The 12,758-nt window shown below is 46.2% G+C and overlaps 1 long non-coding RNA gene across 2 annotated transcripts; it reads left to right on the top strand.

The window, feature by feature from the left end:
• The first annotated feature begins 1,035 nt into the window (after positions 1–1,035).
• On the top strand, positions 1,036–8,057 carry LOC147029396 (uncharacterized). Of its 2 annotated transcripts, none has more exons than XR_015055891.1 (4): positions 1,036–1,887; positions 1,987–2,663; positions 2,866–2,987; positions 7,217–8,057. It is a non-coding gene; the product is annotated as an uncharacterized LOC147029396 (long non-coding RNA). The 2 variants fall into 2 exon arrangements; XR_015055890.1 differs by having other exon boundaries at positions 1,987–2,738.
• Positions 8,058–12,758: the final 4,701 nt, after the last annotated feature.

The following is a 12,758-nucleotide window of genomic DNA, read 5'->3' as shown; positions in this document are numbered from 1 at the left end:
TGCACCCGAGGGAGGCCGACAGCGCGACCTGGCCGAGGTGGAGACGCACACCAGGGATAATAAAGATCCTCTATACCCCGAGCATCAGCAACCCCCTCCTGTTTCCCCCCGCGCTGAGATAGTGCGACCAAGGGGGCCCCTTTCCCACCCCCTACCAGACACTGCCCGCGAGGCCCGCGGGGTTGGGGCGCCATCGCCGCTCCGTGTCTCATCACCAGACGGGTAGGCGCGACCCGGTCTCGGCCTCAGGCCCGCCTCATTCTTGGGGGTATTCTTTTCCTTGGTTTTGGGTATGTGTTGTCGGCGCCGTCTGTGAGGTAGAATTGTATAAGTGTTGCCGTGTGCTCGGTAGTCGGTATTAGCTCTGCATTGTGTTTTCGCTTTTACATTTGCTTTTTGTGTAAATTGCATTGTGTCTTTTCTGTGTGCTTTTGGTGGAATTGAATGTGTGCTTCCCGTGTGCCGCGAATAAATGTGCTTTTGTGTTGAACTGTCTCCCGCTTCGCTTCGTCATTTCTCCCATTGAATCCTCATCTTGCTTCACGTAAAGGGTTGGTAGTGGGCTGAATACGCCCGATAATTAATCGAACCGTCGAGGTCGACGATAACACCGCTCGGTTATTCTGATAGTACGGAACGGGTCGCTTAAGTGGCCCGTGTCCGAAGTCGACCTGCGGCGAGGTGCGATCGCCCGGTCTACCCTCCGCGTGGGTACTTAGGTAGGTCGAATTTGGCGAGCAACCCTATCCCACGCGGGGGCTGATTGGCTCGATCGCGGTGAGACCGAAAGGTCCACCCGTGACTGGTTCCCGGCGTTAGTCCGAGAGGGTCACGACTGGATTGTCCGTCCGGTGGGCGACGTGCCGCGATTCGAGTTACGTGGCCGTCAGCACGCCGGCGGGCGCGAATACCGCAACAATATATATATATATATATATATATATATATATATATATATATATATATATATATATATATATATATATATATATATATATATCGGGGCGTATTATGTGATACCGGTCGTCCGTCCGTTCCTGTCCGCACTCTAACTCCCAAAGTTTTCAACTTTCACATTTCATATTTGATACATAGCTACAGACTGTGGAGACGGTGTGTCGCGACATACGTTTGTCATCTAAAGTGGTTGCCATGGCAACCAAGATGCTGTTTTCCATGTAGTAGCACAATTCTGTATATACCTTCTTGTTCGGGCATATATTGTGCTCACTTGAGCTCTTGTAAAATCTTGAAATGTCCTTAACTTTTCCATGATGCAATAATAATAATACGAGTTCCCGTCAAGGAACTTCAACACAGGAGGAGGCCATTCGGCCCATCAAAGCCTGCTCTATTCTGACCAGCTTTTGGTTGTTTGGCATTGCTCTATCCTTTTACGTGCTGAGCATCAAGCAATGAAGCAGGAAATGCCATTTCAAAAGTCTGTTATGGCTCGCCCAGGGGTTGAACCACCGACCTCCCAGACTCAGAGTAGACGCTCTAACCATTACAACCACCAAAGCTGGTTATTGATTTCAGAGAAACACAACCATGATGAGTTTGTGCAGAGCAAGCTTGAAGGTTTCTTTCTCATCCCACATCGAAGAAGATTTTGCATTGTATCAAGTACAAGGATACATATCAGCAACAGGCAATAACAAAAGTGTTTTTAAATATTTTGATTACTTTAGCCACGTAATAAACTTACCAGTGAAAGTAAAAGTTTGTATCGTTAAGCTATTGGCTGCAGAAATATATTTATTGGTTCTTATCACAGCACCTTCAAAAAGATGAACGAAACCAATGAACATACCTTCTGCTTTGTCTGCAGAGCTTACTTTGTGTTTGCAAGTCGTATTTGATGTCAGAGGAATGACAATAGAGGATGTAAGATTTTTGTTTCATCCATTTTCCGTAATCATTATAGTTGGATAAAATATTTGTCATCAAATCTGTCATACCCAACACGGCCCCCTGACCTTACAGGTGATTTTTCATCACATCCTGTGGAGGTTCCCGAAACACTTGACCGTGAGATGTGCACATTGACACGTGCAGACCGAATCGCCATCTGTTATCACGTTGTGCTTCAGGCAAAGAAAGAAAATCCCAGCGCACAGGGCTGTGATGATCTCTACGTGGATTTGACTTCGAAATTGAAGCGAGGAATGTTGCATGGCTTTGCTTTTCATTTATAAAACTTATACTGCATTTTTGTAGAGCATCTCCAGCAGTTGTCAAACAAGCAAAGATACCTTGGGTCTTGTTATTGGTCCCCTACCAGTTTCACTGGAGAGGACTATAGGTTTGCTGTCCGTCTGTCCGTCCCAACTGTGCTTTTTCTAACTTTCCCCCCCCCCCATACCCTGTAATATATTCAACTGAAACTTGGTACGTGGCTTTTGTATGATAAGTTACAGAACAAGTTCGAGTTTTATGGCGTTTCGTCAATTTTTCACATCGGCTTATAAAATATCCTTGTGCCCTGACTCCACACCACTGCTTTACACCCATTGGTGGCTGGACAGCTGGCCTGACTCCGCCCTAATAAAATCATGCACTGTCATTACATGAAGCAGCACAGATCGGCAGGCCTTAGGCCTGGGTGATAGTCCATGCGTGGCCCAGTGCAATTGGAATGATCCTCTGTATATAACCACAATGTATTATATATTCACATAAGCCGTATGCATGTTTTTGCTTCATGTATGTACATCGGGTTATTTAAAGTTTCACCGGTAGGGGACATGTATTGCAAAGCAATTGTCGTTCTTATTTTGCATTAAAACTTCGCCCCCTTCCTTGTCCCCCCCCCCTTCCTCACTTGTTTTTGTTTTGTTTTTTCCTCCACTTGTATTCCTGCAGACAAAATTGAGCCCAAAGAGAAGTCCAATCTGGAGGTGCCAGCAGAGATGAGAGATTACAAGCGTCGGCGGCAATCGTATCGTGCCAAAAATGTTCACATCAACAGACGCAGCCACACTGAGGTATGTCGAACATGACGTGGGAAGAAGCAAAGAAAAAGTGTGACCGGTGACAGCATGATTATTCACATCACCCAAATGATCAGGTTTTGGTTATTAATGATTAAGTGATACGAGAATGCAAGACCTGTCGCTTCGCTCACGGGAATGCCAATCTTTGCGTCGTTTCTGAAAATAAACTAGAAGGGTACTTGGTGAACCACCAATTATTTTGAATTCAACCACCAATTCTTTTTTTAGGTCAACATAGGCCAAAAGGTCAACATAGGCTAAAGGTCAACAACTTAGGTGAGATTTCTAAAATCCTTAATTTTCATCCGATTGAGTTGAAATTTGAAGAGGATTTATATTTCAGGTCACTGAATTCAACGAGCCAATTGTTTTTGAGGTCAACATATGCCAAAAGGTCAACATAGGCCCATAGTCAACAACTTTCTCAAATTTGTAATATCCTCAATTTTCATCTCATTGATTTGAAATTTGGAGAGGATTTGCATATCAGGTCACTGAATTCAACGAACAAGTATTTTTGAGGTCCACATAGGTCAAAAACTCGACATAATTCAGATTTCTAAATTTCTCAATTTTCATCTGATTGACTTGAAATTTGAAGACGATTTGTGTATTGGTCATTGATGTCAACCACCAATTATTTTTTAAGGTCAAATTTCTTTTATGGATTTCACAAGTATCGTGCTACGCATAACATCTTTTTTGTTTGTTTGTGAACAAAATATCTCAAAGAGTTGTCGACTGATTTGGACGAAATTTCGTGGAGAGCTTGTGTATGTGACAATGGCGAAAATAATTACATTTTAGTGAAGATCCGAATCTGGATCAGAGACTTTTTAAACTGATTTTTCACCATTGAGTGATGGGGCTAAAACGACATAGAGCAGAATCTCAAAAAGTTGTGGATGGATTCAGACAAAACTTTGTGGGCAGTTGGGTTTGTAACAAGGAAGAATTTATTCGATTTTGGTGAAGATCTGAATCTGGATCCAATAATTTTTTGAGTGGTTCTTCACCATTGAGTGATAAGGCTAAAACGATATATATATATATATATATATATATATATATATATATATATATATATATATATATATATATATATATATATATATATATATATATATATATATATATAGCACGATATCTCAAAACTTTATGGATGGATTCGGACAAAACTTGGTGGATGAGCTGGTTAGGTGACAATAAACAGCCGATTAAATTTTCGTTCAGGTCCGAATCCAGATCCGGCCTATCAGTGGGATACAAAACGTAAACTAATCAGCCTGGTGGAGGTATGCGCTCCACCAAGTGATCGTTCTAATTCTCCTTGTTGTTATTCTTTTTTGTGACGGGGTTTCTTAATGTGACGGAAATGCACTAAATTTCTAAGCTGGAATTGGATGACAACGTGGCTTCAACAAGATTTTCAACCCATCAACGGGCGCATTTGTTCCCGTTTGGTCGCCATGGCTGAACTGCTGTCGGATCGTCGGATGTTCAATCGTCGGATGTAAGTGCTGCCAAATACAGTATCCAAAAAATATGAACTCGAGTAAGGGAGTACTCATTGCATCAAACACTGAACATAAACACAACTGATCATAAATAGTATAGCTCTGAACATCAGCAATGGTTGTCATGTTTTAAAAATCAGCGTGGAAGGAGGGGAACGATGAGCGCCAGAGCTCTGCCAACATGATGTACCCCGATTGGCTCTTTCCCAGACTGAACACACCCTCTTAGACTGTCAATTTGTGTCTGAAATCCAACATGCATATTAAAAACACCTGGAAATTTGTTGCAATATGCCTATGTCCAGATAACATCAAAGGCTATAATCTGATGCGTAGGAGGAACCAGGGAATGGGTATGAGGTCATCCCTTCATTGCCCGGATTCTCTTATTTTTTTAGTTCTTCGAAAGAGCGGTGTCCGACAATAGATTCTGTACCTTGAATACGTGCGTGTTAAGGCCGAAGTCACATTTGCTCTACGGCGAGGATAGGGCGGCCGTACGCCCTCTGAATTGACAGAAACGTGCGGCAGCCGCAGAGTTTGAGGTGGCCTCAGGGTGGCCCTACTCCGTATGCTATATTTTACAGGCCGTAAGGTCGCCGTGGAATTATAACGCGGAGTTATAACTTTTTTCATTTCTACGTTCGCCGTAGAAATTCGACAAGCCGAAACAAAAAAATTGGTTAAAAAAAAAAAATTAACCCATTCGTTACCGTCTGTCTGGCCGCACGTTCAGCTTAGGGCCCCCCCTGCGGTCCCCGTGCGGTCGCCTTGCATCTGCCTTGAAAATTCTACGGCCGCCGCAGGAACGCCCTAAGGTCACCGTGCGACATCAAATCAAAGACTGTACGGGACCCCCACGTTTTCGGTCTCCACAATTTATAAATACGCCGTGCGGCTCCCCGAAAAATAATAACATCTGTGACTGCTACATTGTGTGACCGTGGAAATACTGCGGCCGCCGTATAATTGCTAGTGGCCGATTTTGGAGACCCCACGGCCGCCATGGCAAATGTGACTTAGGCCTAACTGTTCAAATTAAAGAGGCGTTCGATTGTCGGATGCACCCAAACAACTGCCGTTCATTACATTAATTGTCAATATCCACCACCATCGTTACCTGTGTTGTGTCTTGCGTGTGTGATCTTCAAATTAAAGCATCCAAGCGGTGTTCGATCGTCGGATGTGCGCCAAAAAGTGCCGTTCATTGAAATTTGCATTCTGAATCTCGGTCACCCTCCACTGCTCCTGTTCAGTGTAGGGCTCGGCCTATATCATGTTAAACTTGCCCCATCAGACGCCAACCTTCCAGTCACACTGTAGAGGATGCAATTTCCAGTCAGACTCACATACTCGATGACCATAAACAAATCCCAGGGCCAAACATTTGACAAACTCAGAATATACCTCCCAGCCCCTGTGTTCTCCCATGGCCAACTATATGTTGCATTTTCACGTGCAAGAGGTTACTCCTATATATCTATCAAAGTGGACAATAATTCCTCACAAGGACTATTCAGCAACAAGACACTCATCCAAAATGTCATCTGCAGGGAGGTCCTTTAGAAAACTAAGGACGGGTAACCATAGTGCATCACATCCCTAATGACACCCTCCCCAGCTTCCCTTAACATCAACTATTATGCCTCATCCACCTTTTTCCACACAATTAACTCCGTGCGGAGCACGGGTATATGCTAGTATTATTTACTAACGTTGTCAATGGGGGCACAAATTAAGTGCATGTTTTTGGGGTTTTTTTCCCAGTTACTGCAGAAGTTTCGCAGTTTTACAAATAATCTCTGTATTTGAAGAAGGCAATTAATATTCTATATTTTCTCTTAATCGACAAAGATGTGCATTTAAATCATTGAGTTAAAATCATTTGCATAATCAAATTGTGCACTATCCCATTGGAAAAAAAGTTAACTATCCCATTAATAAATTGTTAATTATCCCATTTATAAGTTGTTAATTTTTATTGGTGATTATTGTAAATTGTTCATCAAAATAATTTGTTTTCACAGACCAGTATTTAGGCGTAAACATAAAAAAATCATCTGGGGGAAACTTTGATTACCCCCCCCCTCCCCCAACGATGTACTGTTGCGGACCTGGGGTACTACAAGGGTGGGGATATCTGCAGTTCTCCCGCAGACTCACAAGGAATCAAGGCCATCACACAAATAAGTCCGTGTCGAAGCAGGTCGTTAATCAACCACGAACACCAACAATTTAACCACGTGACCCAGTGTCCTCCATCTGACTACCATTTAACTGTGGTTCATGCGGTCTCCTTATCTGGAAATCGTGCTCTCGATGCATACTTGCATTAAACCTACCATATCAGGTGCAGCCGAGTGGAGCTGCCAAGTACACACCGGCTAATAAACAGATTATTGGGACATAACTTTCCGGCTAAGCTAATGCGCGGACCATGCTGGACGAATGAAGGAAAAGACAAAAACGAGCTGCGCACATTTACTGCATAACAAGCAATTTATGACAAGGCGAGGCAAGTTATATTGTTTCGAATCTGGAAACCATTCGCATTCACACATACAGATGACCCATAGTTCAGTTATTTTGTTAAGTATATGTGGATAATTAGAATTCCTCACTTATCTCTAATGGGAATTTCATGTGTGTGCTGCGAGTTTCTTTCCAGTTAGTTTTCTACATCAATCCCCTCCACTCCTTCAGCTCCATTACGCACGTGTTCAAGGCCACGAATGCAGACGGAGTTTCCATCGCTTCAGGGCCGACTCCGCCCCAGCAAGATGGAATGTTCCTCCCATCCAATCTGGGTGAGATGGCCTCAGCTCTGACTCCGCCCCATCAAAGAAGAATGTCTCCCCTCTCGACACTGGAGAAAACAAAAGAGCCTCTCGGGGGGTGGAGCACCGAGACGCCGACACGTTCCTCCTCTTCCAATCGCGGGTGGCCACCACAACACCCGAAAATGCCCCGTCCAATCCGGAGGCGAGTTACCAGAGAACGGATCCCTCCACCCCGCACGGGGGAGGGATAAGAAGGATCGCGAGGTGCTCAAAGGTGTTTGTCGTTGTTCCTTGGTTCTTTGGAGATCGGTCCTTGCTTCTGGTCTGCTGGGCTCTCCTGGTCATCGGTCATTCGTGGCTGGCTGGGTCGTTCGTAGGATCAGGGCTGTGCTCGTTGGATCCTGGTTCGTGGGTTTGAGTCCCACCGTGGTGGGTTGTGTTGGAGCGCTCGAGCTGGGGATCCTCGTTTCATTCCACGGACTCCGAGCTCCACAAGTGCAAGTTGATAAAACCGCACGAGGCGGCCAGGTACCCGACCAGACTCTGACCCCCAGCTTGCCTATCCTCCATGGCTGAAGGGTCCAATAAAGGCCAGCTGGCTCCATTTCTTTTTGGGTGTGTGTGTCTATGTCTGTGGCTAGTCTTGTAAGTAAAACTGTAAAGTGATTGCCATTGTACATTTGCCTGCATTTATATTTGTGATTAATTCTGCTCTGTGTCTCCCTCCCTATTGCCTATTGTAAATAAATAACTGTTAAATGTTCCAGTTCGTTGTCTGTGCTTTCTCCCATTGGCCTAGAATGGTTCAGGTTTGAGTTATAGTGAGGCCGATTGTGCCATAGATTGTTATTTGGACCGGCGCGGCTTTGGTAATTCCCGCTCGGTTACGCCGGCTCCGAGTTGGTAACAGCGACTCGGTTTGGCCAAAGCCGGCCGAGGGTGTGGCTTCCCCAGTAGCGAGACCGTGCGGCGAATTAGGTAAATTGGAATCAGACAAAAACACCCAAACCACGTGGTCGAAATATTGGCATCCACGGTTCATTAAGCGACACGTCGACTTCGGAGTTATCCGGAGTGACGACCTTCAATTCCGGGTGTTTGGGGGAGGGGGGGAGATGGCCCAATTACTCCATCTTGCGGTCGTTCCCCGCCTCCGATGGATGGGTGTGGCACAATAAATGCAAATATTTACAAAAGAAGACACAATGCAGAGTTAACCCGAGAATAACTTGTACAATCTTAACTTATATTACATATAACAGGCTCCATGAGACACACACACACACACACACACACACACACACACACACACACACACACACACACACACACACACACACACACACACACACACACACACACACACACACACACACACACGAGAAAATTAGATTTAGCCAGAAAGAGAAGCAGTTGAGGTTTAGCGATCTCGTTATACCTGGTGTGGTCAACGAACCTACGCATCCCAATCGCTTAGGAAGGGGGAGGAGGGAAGAAATGTGGGATGTCGACAGTGCATGAATGGGAGGTGCAAAGTTGTGGTGCAGCATGATGCAAGAGGAAGGTATGAAAGATGCAAATCAGTCACGCTCTGTCAGTGAACGAGGCACAGATTGAGAAAAGATGCGTGAGAGAAATCTTAATGGGGACATGTGATAAATCTGTCGGTGTTATGAATATTGGCTGCAGAACGCAGCCGAAGCCAAGCGCTGATGATCCGGGGACGACCCCAGCACGTCTTGGTAACAGCTCGCTCCACCACGCTCACCTCGCTCGGTTGCTCCACCCTCTCAGCTCAGTGGTGCATCGCTGGGTAAAGGTTCCGAAGAGATTCTGCTTGGTGGCTGGACGAAAGAGAATGATCGATCCTGATTTGCTCTCTGTTATAGAGCCTGGGTGAGGAAGGAGACAAGCGGATCAAATGGCCCTGTACTCCTGTAGGCATTTCCAAGCATCCACATTGGTGCGTAGATGCCACCCCGAGAAGTCGCCTCACCTCGCCAGACTCAAGATCCGAAAATGGCCTCAATTGATGTAATGTACTCGACGGACAGGGACGAAGGCTCGAAAGTGGGAACAACAGGTTTAATTCAGACATGGGCACACCACAGCACAGCACAGCATCGGAACATGGGCGAGTCATGTGACTCTCCTTTACCACGCCCCGGTGCGTCCATGTATGCATGCATTATCAAAAACTACTGACATGTCATCTCCCCCCCCCTTTTTTTTTTTTCTTCAATAATCAAGACACTCAGGAGGCTTACAGACACGAGCTGATCTTCTGAGGACTAGTGGAGGGTTGTCCTTGCTTGTAACTGCTGTGGGCTTCTCATGAGCACATTCCTGCCAGCGGTTTCGGAGGAGAAACGTCAAAGTACGCGCAGACGTGAACAGAAATAATATTTTTTTCAAACAAACTTTACTTTAAATACAATGTTTCTTGTTACATTTTTTGTGTCACATTCACCTTCTGAGGTCGTCAGCATGTGGAGAAGAGGGTTTTACATTGCAGACGCTGTTTTCTAGGAGTGGCATTACATGCCTCTCGGTAGTGACGGTCTGTCGACGACAGACGTAATGACGTCACCGAATGACCGATGATGTCATGACGGCATGACGCCTCTCAGCAGTGACCTCACACATCACCATGCAAACGAACGTAAAAATTATAAAATCGGCCAAAATTCCGTGTCAGCACGTGTCTGTAAGCCTATAAATCGTGTAATTCAAATTACATTCAGACGTTGACAGAAATAATATATTGATAATTCTGCCAGGAATGTTGAGCAGAAAGAGCTGCATCAAATAATGTCAGCTTTTCCTGTCTCTTTACATGTTTCTTGTCCTGTCTGTGCGTCCCAAACACGATCTGGGTGTTCCTTCCCCCGTTCTCTACATTTCTTCATCCACTCTTGCATCCGAACACTCTGCTCCATCACTCAATCAAACGTCATCACTCTGTTATTCAGCTCTTTCATGAGCCTCGATCTCTGGATTAAACTAGTTGGTATTCATAGAATACTTACCCTGCACAGTCCAGAGAAGGACTTGGTGCAAGCCAATTCTTCTGTTTTTTAATGGGTTTTTTTCTTTAATCCAATGTGACTGCCAGACGAGTGACCGATGATGTCACTTTTATTCAATTCTATCCATGGAGTGGTTACGGAGATATAGAGGGGCAAAGTTTTTGTTTTTCCAAGATGGTGCTTCTACCACGTGACATATGACGTCATTATCATCATTGAAAAAATTATACAGGAGGAGGCGCTCCAATGGTGAAAATTGTGTCCATTGGACCAACAATTCAGGTCAGCTATGGTAGCATGTGCCAGAACAGCGCGTCGCTGCGTCCACTTTCCGCCGGTACTGCAGGGGCCTCCGTCTGGCCATCCCCATCTCCTTGAGATGCCGATCAACCTGCTGCCACCACGAAGCACGTGGTCGGCCCATTGGCCTCCTCCACTCACGAGACTCCCTCACTCAGAGAATCTGGTGAGCAGGATCAGCGTCAGGAAAACGAGCCACATGTCCATACAGCCGCAATTGACGCTCACGGACTATGCAGGTAACAAATCTCATCAGAGTCTCTCTCAGCAACCGCTCGTTGGACATAAAAATCCGACCAGCGATAGCCAAGGATTCTCCGAAGAGACCTGGTACCAAAGAAATTATGTCTCCATCTCAGATCCTTGGTCAGAGTCCAAGTCTCGCATCCATAGAGCAAGACTGGAAGTACCAAGGACCTGAAGACTCGGACTTTGGTCCTCCCGCATAGCTACCAGCAGCGCCACACCCCATGATCCAGTGAATCCATGACTCCCCAGGCCCGACCCAGACGTCTATTGACCTCTGACTCGCAGCCAGCAGAGACATGAATATCACTGCCAAGGTAAGTGAATCTCTCCACGACCTCAACATCCTCACCACAAACAGACACAGACAGGACAGCAGCATCCAAGATGTCACCGAAAGCCTGGATCTTAGTTTTGACCCAAGAAACCCGGAATCCCAGCGGCTCCGACTCCTCATTCAGCACCTCGAGGGCCCCCAAAAGGATATCTAAAGTCTCCGCAAAGATGACTGCATCATCTGAAAAATCAAGGTCTGAGATCTTGACATTCCGAAACGATGCACCGCAGCTTAATCTCTCCGACATCCTCCCTAAAATCCAGTCCATACAAGTGCTGAAAAATGTGGGGGCCAGTACACACCCCTGAGGAACTCCAGTAGCAACTGCAAAAAAGTCAGAGATGGTACCACCACACTTCACAGCACTCTCAGTACCAGAGTAGAGTTCAGACATCAGATCGATCAGTTTTGGTGGCACCCCACGAAGACCAAGAATCCTCCAGAGGACATCCCGATTCACTGAATCGAACGCTTTACAGAGATCAACATAGGCTGCAAGCAACACCTGCCGAAACTCTCGTCTGCGTTCGGTGAGGACACGAAGAGCAAGGATACGGTCAATCGTTGACCTCTTTGGTGTAAAGCCTGACTGCTCTGGACGCTGCTGCTCAAGTAGATGGTGGCGAATCCTATCAATAATTATCCAAGCAAAGACCTTGCCCGGCACTGAGAGCAGCGTCACCCCTCAGTAGTTGTTGCAGTCTTGGCGATCACCCTTCCCTTTCCAGAGAGGGACACAAGGCACCTCTTCCAGTCAGTTGGGATGATGCCTGTGTTCCAGGCAGAGCACAAAACTGCATGCAACGACACGAGTGCAGCATTTCCACCAGACTTGAGAAGTTCAGCATGGATGCCACAGATCCCTGGAGCTTTGCCCCGTTTCAACTGGTTCACCGCAGCCCGTGTTTCCACAAGCGAAGGTGGACCACAGTTGATTCGAGGGTCAGCAACAGGGATTGTAACACCCTTGACGTCCAATTCAACAGCTGGGGCATCAGCCTGGTACAATCGCTCAAAGTAACCGGCCCAGCGGGCCTTCACTTCAGACTCCTCTGTTAAGAGCCTACCACTCTCTGCTCTAACTGCAGTGCTCCGAGGGATGGGCTTGGATGAACGCAATGCGCAAATTCCCCTGTAAGCGGGATGACAATCACCTGTCCACAGGTGATGCTCTACCCCCTCACAGATTCCTCGCACATAGGCCTCCTTGTCCACCCTCAGTGCACGTACAGTTTTACGCCTCAGCTCCCTGAACAGCTCAGCTCTGCCATTCAGCCTGGCCTGCGACTCTGGTCAATGGTATCCAGTGTCCCTTGAGAGACAAAATTCTTCTTTGCCCTGCGGTGAGTTCCAAGATATCCACCGGCAACATCAAGGACGGTGGTCTTGAAGGCACTCCACAACTCTTCAGGACCCCCCAAAGCACCCAGACCCCCCAAGTGTCCACTCAGCCTGTTCGCAAACTTCTTAGCTACTCTCTCATCCTTGAGCTTGCCAACATCCAGCCGAGGTTGGGATGGTACCATTCTCCAGGATTTAAGGTGCAGCTTTAG

The sequence above is a fragment of the Eptatretus burgeri genome, chromosome 3, assembly GCF_056783735.1.
Source record: "Eptatretus burgeri isolate ZD-2024b chromosome 3, Ebu_testis_v1, whole genome shotgun sequence".
In the NCBI taxonomy this organism is placed as follows: domain Eukaryota; kingdom Metazoa; phylum Chordata; class Myxini; order Myxiniformes; family Myxinidae; genus Eptatretus; species Eptatretus burgeri.
Note: the sequence above shows the minus strand (reverse complement) of the source record. Positions and strands in the feature narration are given on the sequence as shown.